Source organism: Saimiri boliviensis, chromosome 8, assembly GCF_048565385.1.
Source record: "Saimiri boliviensis isolate mSaiBol1 chromosome 8, mSaiBol1.pri, whole genome shotgun sequence".
In the NCBI taxonomy this organism is placed as follows: Eukaryota; Metazoa; Chordata; class Mammalia; order Primates; family Cebidae; genus Saimiri; species Saimiri boliviensis.
This window is the reverse complement of record NC_133456.1, coordinates 88,517,174-88,529,490: the sequence shown is the minus strand read 5'-3', so window position 1 is coordinate 88,529,490 and position 12,317 is coordinate 88,517,174. Positions and strand designations below refer to the sequence as shown.

At 39.1% G+C, this 12,317-nt stretch overlaps 1 protein-coding gene across 3 annotated transcripts in view; it reads left to right on the top strand.

Moving 5' to 3' along the window:
• GRM7 (glutamate metabotropic receptor 7) overlaps positions 1–12,317 on the top strand; it is an 872,629-nt gene that overhangs the window by 597,344 nt on the left and 262,968 nt on the right. The window lies entirely within an intron of this gene.

Genomic DNA, 12,317 nt, shown 5'->3' with positions numbered 1-12,317 from the left:
TTTCTCCACCTATTGATTCTACAACTTAACTTGTTTCCCTTCTCCATGCCTCATTCCCCCTATCTGCAAAATGGGACTAATATTGTGACCTAACCCACAAGATTGTTGTGAGAGTTAATGACATGAAAAGTGACTAGGACAGTGACTGGTGCAATAAATACTTGCTGGGACTAATGCTGTTGCTGCTACTTTCTCTGAAACACAGATAAGATCATGTTACTCTTGTATGTCAAAACTTCCCACCACTTTTCCCTCTTTCCAGCATCAGATGGCCACTCCCAGCTCCTGCCTTCACCCCATTCCTCTCTGCCCTGGTTCTGCTGCTCACACCCATGCTTCTGTCTCAAAGACCTCTCTGACTGTCTTGAATCTGTCACATTCTCTCTGACATTTCTGTGTCTTGTACACATCATCTGAAATGCCATATTCCACCACCAAATTGAACACTGGCCACTGGACACATTCCACCTTAGTTGTGAAGCCATATAAAGAATTGACTCTTCCTTGACGTCCCCAGTGGAAATTTCCATCTTACTAGGTCAACAATGTTTTTTAACCACTTCCGTGAAGTTCTTCAGAGCACTGTCTCTTCCAGGGCCTAGCAGAGTGTTAGACATCAAACTGATGCTTGAAAATGAAAGTATAAGGAGTGGTAAAAACTTGAATCTTTTCTTTGTTACTAACTTTCCTTGTCCAGAGAGCTCTGTAACAACAGTTTAGAAATAAGAGTCGTTATTGGAGCTTTCAAAAGCACCTCTGGTGGAAATTAAAAAAAAAAAAAAAATGCATTCAAAAGAGCAAAGTAACCAGTTGCCCAGTGTGCATTCATTCATCAGGACCTTGAAGCTCAATCTTACCCCTAGGGAGGACAAAGAGGGCACAGAAAGTCTTCTTTACACAGATACTAAGGAAGCACTAACCACACCTCTCTCACCCTCCCCAATTCTGGTGTATACTTAAGAAATCTTACCTCTTCAACCCTGTTGCAAACTAGCTTCCAGAATTAATAGGTAGAGATCAGTTACTACCCAAGATAATTATTTTCAAAAAGGCATTCATGAGTATGTGACCAGAGGTAACAGATTTAACTGTGATAGATGACTTTTTCAAGAGCAAAGTCTCCATCGAGTACCAGACTTTGGAGCTGCATCTCACTTTGCTTGTTTCTTTCTGAGGTATATGTCTTTATTCTCCTGTTGTTTCTCTTTGCTGTGAGCAACACAAAGAAACATTACTGTGTGTTTCTTTTAAATATATATCTTTTGAAATATCATTTGAATGATTTGTACCCTTTCTTCTAGCCATTTCTCGTGGTATTGCTAATTTCCATCTCTCCTTATGAATCCGCTATCTCCAGTTAAAAAGTAAAATCACACACCAGTGTATATTCAGCATAACTTGGTCCATGTCAATTTCTGTTCTAAAGCATGGTATCAAAGGGTCTTTGGTGACCATTTATAAGTGGTACTTTCTTTGTCCTGATTCACGATCCAATGTGCCCTTCCTGAAGAGCAAATTCAAAAAGGTCACTTTATTAATGTGAATGCATTATTTTGAATTTTCACCAGAGGTGCTTTTGAAAGCTCCAATAATCATTCTTCTCTCTCCCAGCTTGAAACATGAACTTGGCCCTCCTTGTTACTCTGTTGTGACTGTGCCTTCCTTATAGGCATTTTTCTTTGTTCTGCTCACTGAAGCTCATGCTGACAGCACATCTCAGGAACCATGAATTTACAGGCTTAGATCTTTCCCATGCCAACTGGAGGGAAATCTAGGGACCCACTGACCTGTTGAAAAGCCATATGTTTCTGCTGTCTTAGGTGGAAGTCTTTCCCACTAAGCGCTGGGCTCTGTTTTATCACTTCTTGTCATATGGTACTCACCGGGTAATTGCTCATGCCATTAAAAATTTATGTTGGCCCACGTATCAAGTAGACATTTATTTTTCAGCTGAGAGTTGACTGGAGCATTTTGCAAAGGAAGGGGAGAGAAAAAAGCATGAAATTTAATCAGCAAATATCTTTTCTAGTCCTCGTTCTTTTTGCCAAGAGGGTTACATTTCAAATATTTAATAATCAGTAAGAGCTGGGGGCCAATCAATGAGTATAATGAATATCTCTTGCTGAAATAGAGTCCTGAAGCAAGATAACTCCTCCTATCTTATTAACCTATAAGTTACTGGATCAGGGGCAGGCCATGGGCATCCATCCCGGGAAAGGTTGGGAATGTAGAACAATAGGGTTAACTGGAGTAGGGTCAGGAGTCCTACTTATCAACGAGTGTGAAGGCAATTTAGTATCCGAAGGTCACTCTTGTGTACATACCTAGTTATTATTCCAGTCTTGACCCACCTCCCCACAGGCATGCAGTCACCTGCACATATTTGATGGGTTACCTCTTGTTTTACTCACTCCGTAACACCTTCCCTAATTCTAATTGGTTCCTATGCAGTGTCCCCAGAGCACCCTAAACATGACTTTATGGTACCAAGAGTATAGGCTGAGAACCAGAAAACAATTATAGTACAGAGGTGGAAAAAGCGTAGCCTCAGAAGTCCGCCTCAGAAGTCCAGCTCAGAAGTCACTGGACCTCAGTGTACTCATATGTAAACTCGGGACATTTATACTGTCTTATCTGCTTTTCCCCAAAAGAAGATTCCAAGACAGGAATTTGGGAAATGATCTTGACAAACATGTAAGGAAGTAGGTGAATGAGGCACGGAAGGGAAAGGGGCCAGGACAGAGTGTGGGGGTGAAGAGGCTGTCACTCTGGGCACCTAGAGCTACATCTCACTGGTGACATGAGACATAGGGAATGTCTAGAAAAACCTCAAAGTTGTGGTAACAAAGCTGGTGTACTTATGTACAACTCTCATGCCTCACTGTTTGAGGGATGCTCCTTGGAGGTCATGTCCTCAGCACTTACACCTAACAATAGCCAGAGACCATTCTCAAGCAGAGAGGCCAAGAGTGTGCCATGTTAGCACATATGTTGACCTGTACAGAAAATGCCTACCAGATGACAGCACATGCTACAGATACTTCCCTGCCAGAATTTCTGTGATAATGTATGCAAAGGAGCTAGCTTGTTGTCTAACCTATAGGACCTTCTAAAGATATATTGATGAACAGTAAGTGAAAATAGTTAACTTTTTAATCACCCACTGTATGCCAGTCACCATGCTGTCTCACAGCTTACTTAGTAGGTAGCTCTCACAGCTCATTTATTAGGTAGCTGCTATTTTTATTCCCATTTTACAGATGAGAAACCTGAAGTCCCCAACAATGCTATTGGTAAAGGTTTATAGGCAATAAATAAGTGGTGAATAAATCCAGGTTGTCTGGCTCCATAGTTCACAGTCATAACTGCTATGTAAACTAACTCCCCATCAGTAACAGAAAAAAAAAAAAAAAAAAAAAAAAAGGTGTAAAGATTTTTAAATTCACATAAAAGTTAACTAACTCTAACTCTTGTTTTTACTTTGCTACTGTGGCAACTTATATGATGACAGGAACAACTTGACATTCTTAATTTAAACTCAGCTCATTCATTTGCAGTGCACAATGGATACCATGCTTGTCAGACACAGATGCAGTCATTAGCCAAGAACAGTTAGTGAAGGTCTCCTGTGTATACTACTTTGTTCTCAGAGCTGTTGGGAGATGCAGAAGAAGTGGGGGAGACAGTCTCAGCCATCACAGAGTCTAACCAGAAAAGAAAGCAAGAAAAATGCTCACAGTTATCTACCTAGGTGAGAAAAATGAGAACTACCCATGCACAACTCAGCTAGGCCCCCTCAAGGTAGAAGAGTTGGGGACTTCCTTCTCTCCTGCAGTGTATTCTTCAGGTTCTAGCTGGTAGAAATGCAGATTTAGAGCAACATCACAGGAAAAAGAAGTCTTAAGGGAAGTGGTATATAGAAAAAGGAAGGGACCAAGCTCCCCACTTACAGAGGGAAATTTGGTTATATGTAAACTAGCCCCAAAGCAATTGAATTAAATTGGGACTTTAGGTTTAAAACTATGTTAAAATTGACATAAGCACTCTGAGATTTACCATCAGAATCTGGAATCGGCTCCATAACATCCACCTCACCAATATGTTGCAATATTAACTAAAAAGCAAATGACCAAAATGGTATACAATATTCATACATATTATATCTATTTATTTGCTTGCACTTTGGGAGTAGTAATTCATTGAGTTTGCAGAGTTAAATTGTTGAGTATTACTATTGCAGATTTGAATGTGGGTATTGCTAGTGGGTATTGCTACATTAAGTAGGGCTTACAACTATGGGTTTCAAAGTTTGCCGTACATTCAGATCATTGGGATGCATGTTGAAATGGAAGTTACCAGACCCTACCACCACCACTAAAATTCTGATTCTGTTGAAGCAAATTGTTGAGATGAGTTGTGAACCACACTTTGAGAATTAAGCTGCATACAGCTAATCCTCATGAAATAAGTGCTTACCCATGGAAAAACAAAATATATTTAAAAGGAGACATTTTAAAATGAGAATATATTAAGTCCAACATGACTACCTAGAGGAGAGTCATATGAAAGTATGCAAGTGTGTGGGCAAACATGGGCAAGGCCATTGGGCTACAGGATTTGATTTTAAATACAAAGTCTTTAGGGTTTTTTGGTTTTTGTTTTGTTTTGTTTGTTTGTTTTTGAGGCAGGGTCTTGCTCTATCACCCAGGCTGGAATGCAGTGGTAGGCTCACAGCTCATTGCAGCATCAACCTCCCACGCTGAAGTGATCCTCCTCCCTCATCCTCTCAAGTAGCTGGGACTACAGGCATGAGCCACTATTCCTGGCTCATTTTTCAATTGTTTGTAGAGACAGGATCTCCCTGTTTCCCATGCTGGTCTTGAACTCCTGCACTTGAGTGGATTCTTGAACTCCTGGGATCCTGCCTTGGCCTCCCAAAGTGCTGGGATTATATGCATGAGACACTGCACCTGGCCAATAAAGTCTTTATACATCAGCCTTCATAGTTCTCAAAGCAAGTTCAATGCATTATTTAATCTGATGCAGATGGTAGGCAGCAAGTAAGATAAGCTTGAGTCGAATTCCAGATTTGTTAATAATGGCTATTAGGCCTTAAGAAAAGCATGTGGCCTCTCTGGACCTCCGTTTCCTTTGTTGAGAAAGGAGAAATAAGACCTAGGTAGCAGGATTGTTTTAAGGATTAATAATAACCTTATCACTATGTGTGACCAAGTCCTCAGTATATTTTACAATAATTAGGGGGAGGAATCCTGTCTCAGGAAAAGCACTCTTGCTTATTAATATAGATATTAAATATACATACTGGCTATGTAAGTTTCTTAGATAACATGGAGGAGATATTCTCAGTGTAGCTGGGCATCTATCCTCAGCAATGCAAACTGCCTGCTGTGTGCTGCAGAAAGCATAGAAGGTGTGAATGCACTTCGGAGGTCAAAACATTTTGCTAATTAGAAATTAGTATTTCACACCATGACAGGCAAGTCAGATCCCATAAACCCTTTAAATTTGATTACATTCGTCTCAATGCCATAGACACTAACCCTGCTCTAGACAAAGAATCTGCCACTTGATTGCTTCCAAATAAACTCACATAAGCTGAAGAAAAGTACCTACCTCACTGTAGCTGCAGATGGGAGGAAAAATTGATACGTAGGTCCCCATGTCCCATTAAGGTACTAGCAGTTTAACTCTAGAGAACCCAGGGAAAGTATGTGGCAAGTCAATGTGAGATGTAGTTTTTGAAGGGAGACAATGCCAGGAGGCATGTCCTTAAAGAGGGAGTTATAAAGCACCCATGGATTTGTAAAGAAGCAAGTGGTATAAGAGGCTAGAAGATATAAAGGAGGCAATGCTGTGTATAGGTCAGCTGTGAGCCCAATTGCGAAAGACCCTCTGTAGCAAATTTGGGTGACTCGGCTCTTTCCTGGAAGAAAGTTGATCTAGAGATAAAAGTTTTTAAAGAAAAAGTTTAAGTGGGGAAAGTGAGAGAATGAGCTGCCTTTACTAGTGTGAGGTTAAGCAAGGAGCTCTCCGATATGTTCTAGGGAAAGATTCAGGATGTGCTTCTTCTGATTCTGAGGATTCATGTGCTGTGTTGTGTCATTTGGAGAATTTTAAAAATAAATGACATTAAATAAATTTCACATTCCTTGGGGAGAGAAAGGAAAGAGCTAACATTTTTTTCCCCTGCTACTTCAAATTACTGATCTCGTTCAATACCCCTAACAATTCTAAGCAATAGATCTTTCTGGAATTCCTATTTTGCAAATAAGGAAAGAAGCAACAAGGAGGTGAATAATGAGTCTCTTTTTAGCATATCCAATGAGTCATCCATTCACCCAGTAGATATTCATTGAATGACTACTTTACGCCAAGTAGCATTGTAAATACTGAGGGTGCAACCTTGGACATGAGGGAGAGGGTTTCTGCTCATATGGAGGATAATATTTGAGTTCCCAAAACAGTGATAAACCAGTAAATAAATAAAGAGATAGCCATAGGTGCTGTGAGGAAAATAAAATAAGGTGATGTGATGTCAAAGGATACTTTGGATTGGAAGGCCAGGCCTCTTTTTGAACATGACATTTGAGTTGACATGTGAGTAAAAAGAAGCCAGGCTTACTGATCTGGGTAAAGAATGGATTGTTGGAAGGAACAGAAAGCAAGAGAGGTGCAGAGCCCTCAAGGCCTGGCATGTGAAAGAAGCCAGTGTGATTGACAGTAGAAGGTGAATAGGAGGTGGGGGCACAGGTCACAAACTCAGAGATAGACAAAGGCCAGTCTATCTTGGGCCTGGAGAAGAGTTTGAGTTTTCTTAAAAGTGCAGCAGAAAGCCATATGGTGATTGTAATGAGGGAAACAATATGATCTCAGTTAAATCTGTGATTTGAGGAAGGAGATGGAGTTGTGGGGGTAAAAGCAACAGCAAGAAATCCAGTTAGGCCAGTTGGTTTTATTATTCCAGATGAGACATAGATATTGATAGATATGCTTATGTATCTGTATCTATGTCTAGATGTCATATAATATATATTATATGTATTATATATGGAATACTATATTTAGTATTATAAAACATGCAAAAATGGACATTAAAATTGTCAACTAAAGAGAAAACACATTCTACATGATTTGTCATATGAAAAAATGTGCTTATACTAATGTGTTACTATTGAAAGTGCTATTAATATTCTAGTGAGAGTAATATAATTGAATATGCTTTTTAAAAAAACATTTAGCTTCAACTTTTTGATGCAAAGATTCAAATATCTGATTCTATAATTTCTAGAATAATTTTTAATAGTTGTCACAACTGAGAAAGTACCTTCTAAAGAAACAATCTGTAAATATAAAATAAAGACTTATGATAAGGAACATTTTAGTGAGAGTGAAGCAATCTGTATTTCCAATTTCCGAACATTTGTGGGTTTGCTTTTTGGTGGACTTTGTCAGGTCTTGTTGGAGAGAATATACTCTTCAAGGAGGCTGGAGAAGAAATGAGAGAAGTGGAGGCTCTGCCACTTTCTAATTGTTCACTTGTGCCAGTAGTAATATTTTTTTTATTTCCAACTTTCTGTTGTGACTATCTTCTAAAAATTCATTCCTTCATACTGTGGGGATTAATTTACACTGGATAGTATCAATACACTGTGAGTAGAATATGTGTCAATACCCATAAAGTGTAAGAATACATTTTTTCCAATGCTCAGTCTGTAAGAACCATAGAGTAGAAATTATATCACTCCAAACCCCTAATTGTGAAGATCATCAAAGAAAGGGAGGCCCAGACAGGGGATATGGCTTGGTACATCCTCTGTGCATTCCTTTATTCAATTATATGACAGGCACAGTTCTTAGAACTGGAATGCAATAGTAAATAAAACAAAATAAAATATGCCTGGTATTAGTATGTGTGCATAATTTCCTGTTAAACTCCTTTTCTGATTTAGCCTTTCAAATGGTCTTGAGTGTTCCTCACCTCCTGGGATCCATGCCCATGTGCACTCCCTTCTTTTTGTGTATCTGTCAAAGCTAGTGACTCATTCTTAACAAATGAAATAGACAAAGGTGATAGAATGCTCCTTTCTAAAATGAGGATACAAAAAGACTGTGGTGTCTGTCTTTGGTTCCTTCTCACATACTCTTTCTGGCTTGGTTTGAAAGAAGTTAGCTGCTAGGTTGTGAATTGCCCTATGGAGGGACCCATATGGCAAGGAACTGAGTCCCTTATTTCAGTAGGTGTGGAAAACTATATCCTGCCAATATCCACATTGGTGAGCTTGCAAGTGAATCTTTCCCCATTTGTTCCATGAAATGAAACTTAGACCTCACTGACACCTTGACTATAGCCATACAAGAGACTCTGAACCAGAGAACCCAACTAAGATGTGTCCAGATTTCTAATCTACAGAAAACAAGAGAAGATAAGTTCTTGTTGATTTGAGTCACTGAGTGTTGGGGCAATTTGTTACACAGCAGTCAGTAACTAATATGCCTTTATTTAAGTTAACTGTCTTTACTGTATACACTCTCAAGAGAATTAGAACTTATCAGTGAAATGTTCCTTAAGGAGTTTTTCAACTCACCTACTCAAAGTACATGTTCATATCAATTAGATTCATCAAGTTGGAGAAGTATGCAGTGTAAACAGGTTGAGGGTCCTCATCAGTTCTAATACCACAAGTCCCTAAGTTTCTGTGAAAGAGATCTGTTCATAATAGCTTTATTGTGCCGTTCAAGTTACACATACATTTTCCTTTTCAAATAAGTTGGATAAATTTATTTCTAGAAATTTAAACACAGAAGATTTAAATTCAAACTCAAAGGCAAGATAAACGTTAAATCTTCCCAAAATATCAGAAAGTACTTAAGAGAGTTCAGGAATTTCTGATTCTTCCAATAGATGTGGCAGTATTCCTTGTTTTCCCAGAGAGCCTTTCTGCTGTTTTAAGTTTTGCTTTTACAGAGACTATAGAAAATATTTATATCACTTGTCCTCTGGAACAAACCAAGAGAATCACTGATGCCACTGCATGGAAGTCAATGGCACAGGTTATTAATTCATGTTCAAAACTCTGGTCACATTTAAGAGTCAAGCTGAAAAGTTGAAGTATTTAAATTTTTATCTTTTTCCCAGCAATTAAATTTTTATCTTTTTTTCCCAGCTTCTGTAGCTGACAGAAGCTGTACCTTAAGGTGCCTTTAACTTGTTAAGACATAAATGAATGTGTAAGTGCACATATATAAACAAATATAGTAAATGTGATTTTAAAAAATCCTCCAGAAATAGGTACCACGCCTTATAGAAGTTGAGATGAACTTTAAAGTTCTCCAAAGAATCAAAGAATGAGATAAGAATATGGATTTTAAATGCTGCTTCTTGAACTGACTCTGATCTTAGAATATATTTTATTTTGCCCTAAAAATAGAAAAACAAGTAAAATATCATGAGTTTTGTATACTTTTTTGGGTTACCTCTATTTCCCCTTGTTTTATTTATATTTAAGTGTTCTTGCTTCCTAAGAATTGATGATAATTATAACAGTGATGATGGTGATAAAAGGTAGGAAGACTATTTTATTTGTTTCTATTTCTGCTATGATTTGAATGTGATTTGGCCTCACCAAAACTCATGCTGAGGCTTGGTCCCCAGTGTGGCAGTGTTAGGAGATAATACCTTTGAGAGGTAATTGGGTCATAAGGGGTTCTCTCTCATGAAGAGATTAATGCAGTCACTGGGGGAGAGAGTGAATTCTTGCTTTGCTGGACTGGATTATTTACAAGAAAAAGTGGGGTGCTATACAGCAAGGCTGCCTCACGAGTTTGGTCTCTGCATGCACCTGCTTCTTTCACTTCTCTGCCATGTTGATGCAGCACAAGACCCTCACCAGAAGCAGAGCAGATGTTGGCACCATGCTTCTGGGACTTCCCAGCCACCAGAAATGTAAGACAAATAAGGCTGTTTTTAAAATAACTTACGCAGGCTCTGGTATTCTACGGTAACACCAAACAGACTAAGATAGAAAATAGATACTGAAAAGTGGGGTTGATGCTATACATGAAAATGTAGGAGTAGCTCTGAAATTGGATAATTGCTGAGATTTAGAGTTTAAAGTGACAGACTGGAAAAAGCTTAGATTCTTGTGAGGACTTAGAAGAACAGAATACTAGGGAACATTTGGAGCACCTTTGAGATTGTTTCAGTGGTGGTGACTGAAATGTTGATAGAAATACAGGCAGTGAAGACCATTCTGATGAAGTCTCAGATAAAAATAAGGAGTGTTTTATTGGGATTTGAACTAAAATACAGTTGTGAAGAGCTTGGAACTGTTGCCTCCGTGTCCTAGGGCTTTATGGAAGGCAGAACGTAAGAGTGTTGAACTAGGATTTCTGGCAGAAGAGATTTCTAAGCAAAATACAGAAGGAACTGCGTGGTTACTTTTGGCTGCTTAAGTTGAGACTCAGGATCAAAAGAGTAATTTGAAGACCAAGTTTATAATTAAAAGGAAAGTAGAGTGTGAAAATTTGGAAAATACGCAGACTGACCACATAAATAGTAAAAAGGCCTGTTCTGAAGCAAATGCTGAGGGTGGGTGTGGCCCAGCAACAAGTTGCTAGACATTAGCATGGTTAAAAGGATGTTGTGCATCAGGACAGTGGGAAACAGGCCCAGAGACCTAGGAGAACAAAATGGTTTCAGGGGACAGGTTTGGAATGTGCTCCATGAACTTGCTGCCCAGGGACACCTCTAGTTGCTGCTCCTCACATCCAACTCACATGCAAGACACTTCAGTTTTGGCTCCAGTGATCCCAAATGTGACTCAGGCCACTGCTCCAGAGGGCACAAGTGTAGGCCTTATTTCCATTCTGTCAAGTGGTGCTAATTCTGCTCATGTGCAGAATTCAAGAGACATAGCACCTCCATTCAGATTTCAAAGAATGATCCAAAAGATTGGGGCCCCAGGCAGAGACTTGTGGCAGGGGGCAGAGCCACCCCAGAGAGCCCTCACTAAAGCAATGTTGAGTAGATATGTGAGGCTGAAGCCAAAGCCACCCTCACAACCCCAGAATTGAAGAGTTTATGGCAGCCTGTAACGTCAGCCTGAGAAAACCACAGGCTCCAGTGTACAACGCCAATCCTTAAAAGCAGCCATGTGGGCTGCATGCAGCAAAGCCATAGGTGATGCTTAGGAGGCCCACACTTGTAACAGTGTGTCCAGAAGTTGGCACATGGAATGAAAGGTTATTCTGGAGCTTAAAGAGCTTATGTTTTCCCTGCTGGGTTTTGGACTAACTTCGTTCCAGTTGCTCCTTTCTTTATTCCTGTCTTTCCCTTTTGAAATGGGAATGTTTACCCTATGCCTGTCTCATTATCATATTTTGGAACTAGATAACTTATCTTTTATTTCACATGCCCACACCTGGACTTTGGGCCCTTTGAGTTGGTGCTAGACCATGTTAAGACTTTGGAGACTATTAAGATGGAATAACTGTATTTTGTACTGTGAAGAGATCATGAATTTCCTCACAGTGGAGGGCTCTTTTCTCTATGAATTATCCTGCCTCAAATAGTCTGTTATTACAACATTAAGCAGACTAAGACAGTGTCCTTGGCCAGATAAAAAGTTGATTGTCTTATTTCAGACTTTCCTTCTCACTTTTTGTTCTACATTCTGGAAACCACTGATCTAGAAGAGTTTTTGGGTTTTTTTGTCTGTTTGTTTGTTTTTGGAAGAAGGCACTACTACATAGAGTGTGTATCAAATGATACTTTTCACATAGATGGTGGCAGGGTGATAGATATCACTAATACCAACACTGTCCACAACAAGTAGTAATACTTATTTAACTCTTTTTGGTTGTTTGCCCTGTGCAGGTGTTGCTTTGAATACTTTACCTGGTTAAACTCATTTAATAGCCACTGTGAGGGAAGTCTATCTACCATCCTCACAGTATCAAAGTGCCTTCATGGATATATATTTTAAAACGTATTTGCCTGTGGTCCACCTTAAGAAATATATTTCACAGCATAACCCAAATACACACATCAGAAGAAAAGTATCTTCTGCTCTTTTTCATTAAAAAATTGGTTATGAACTGGAAAATGTTATACCTTTCTTCTTCTTCCTCTTACTCCCCCTCCACTGATACCACCATTTGTTGAAATCACTTTACATCATCTAATTTAGTATCCACAGTATCCTTGGGATACACATGTTGTTATTCCCATTTTACAAGTGTAGCTCTGAAAATGAATTTAAATCACACACAAGTACTGACCAGCTAATAGGAGGCAG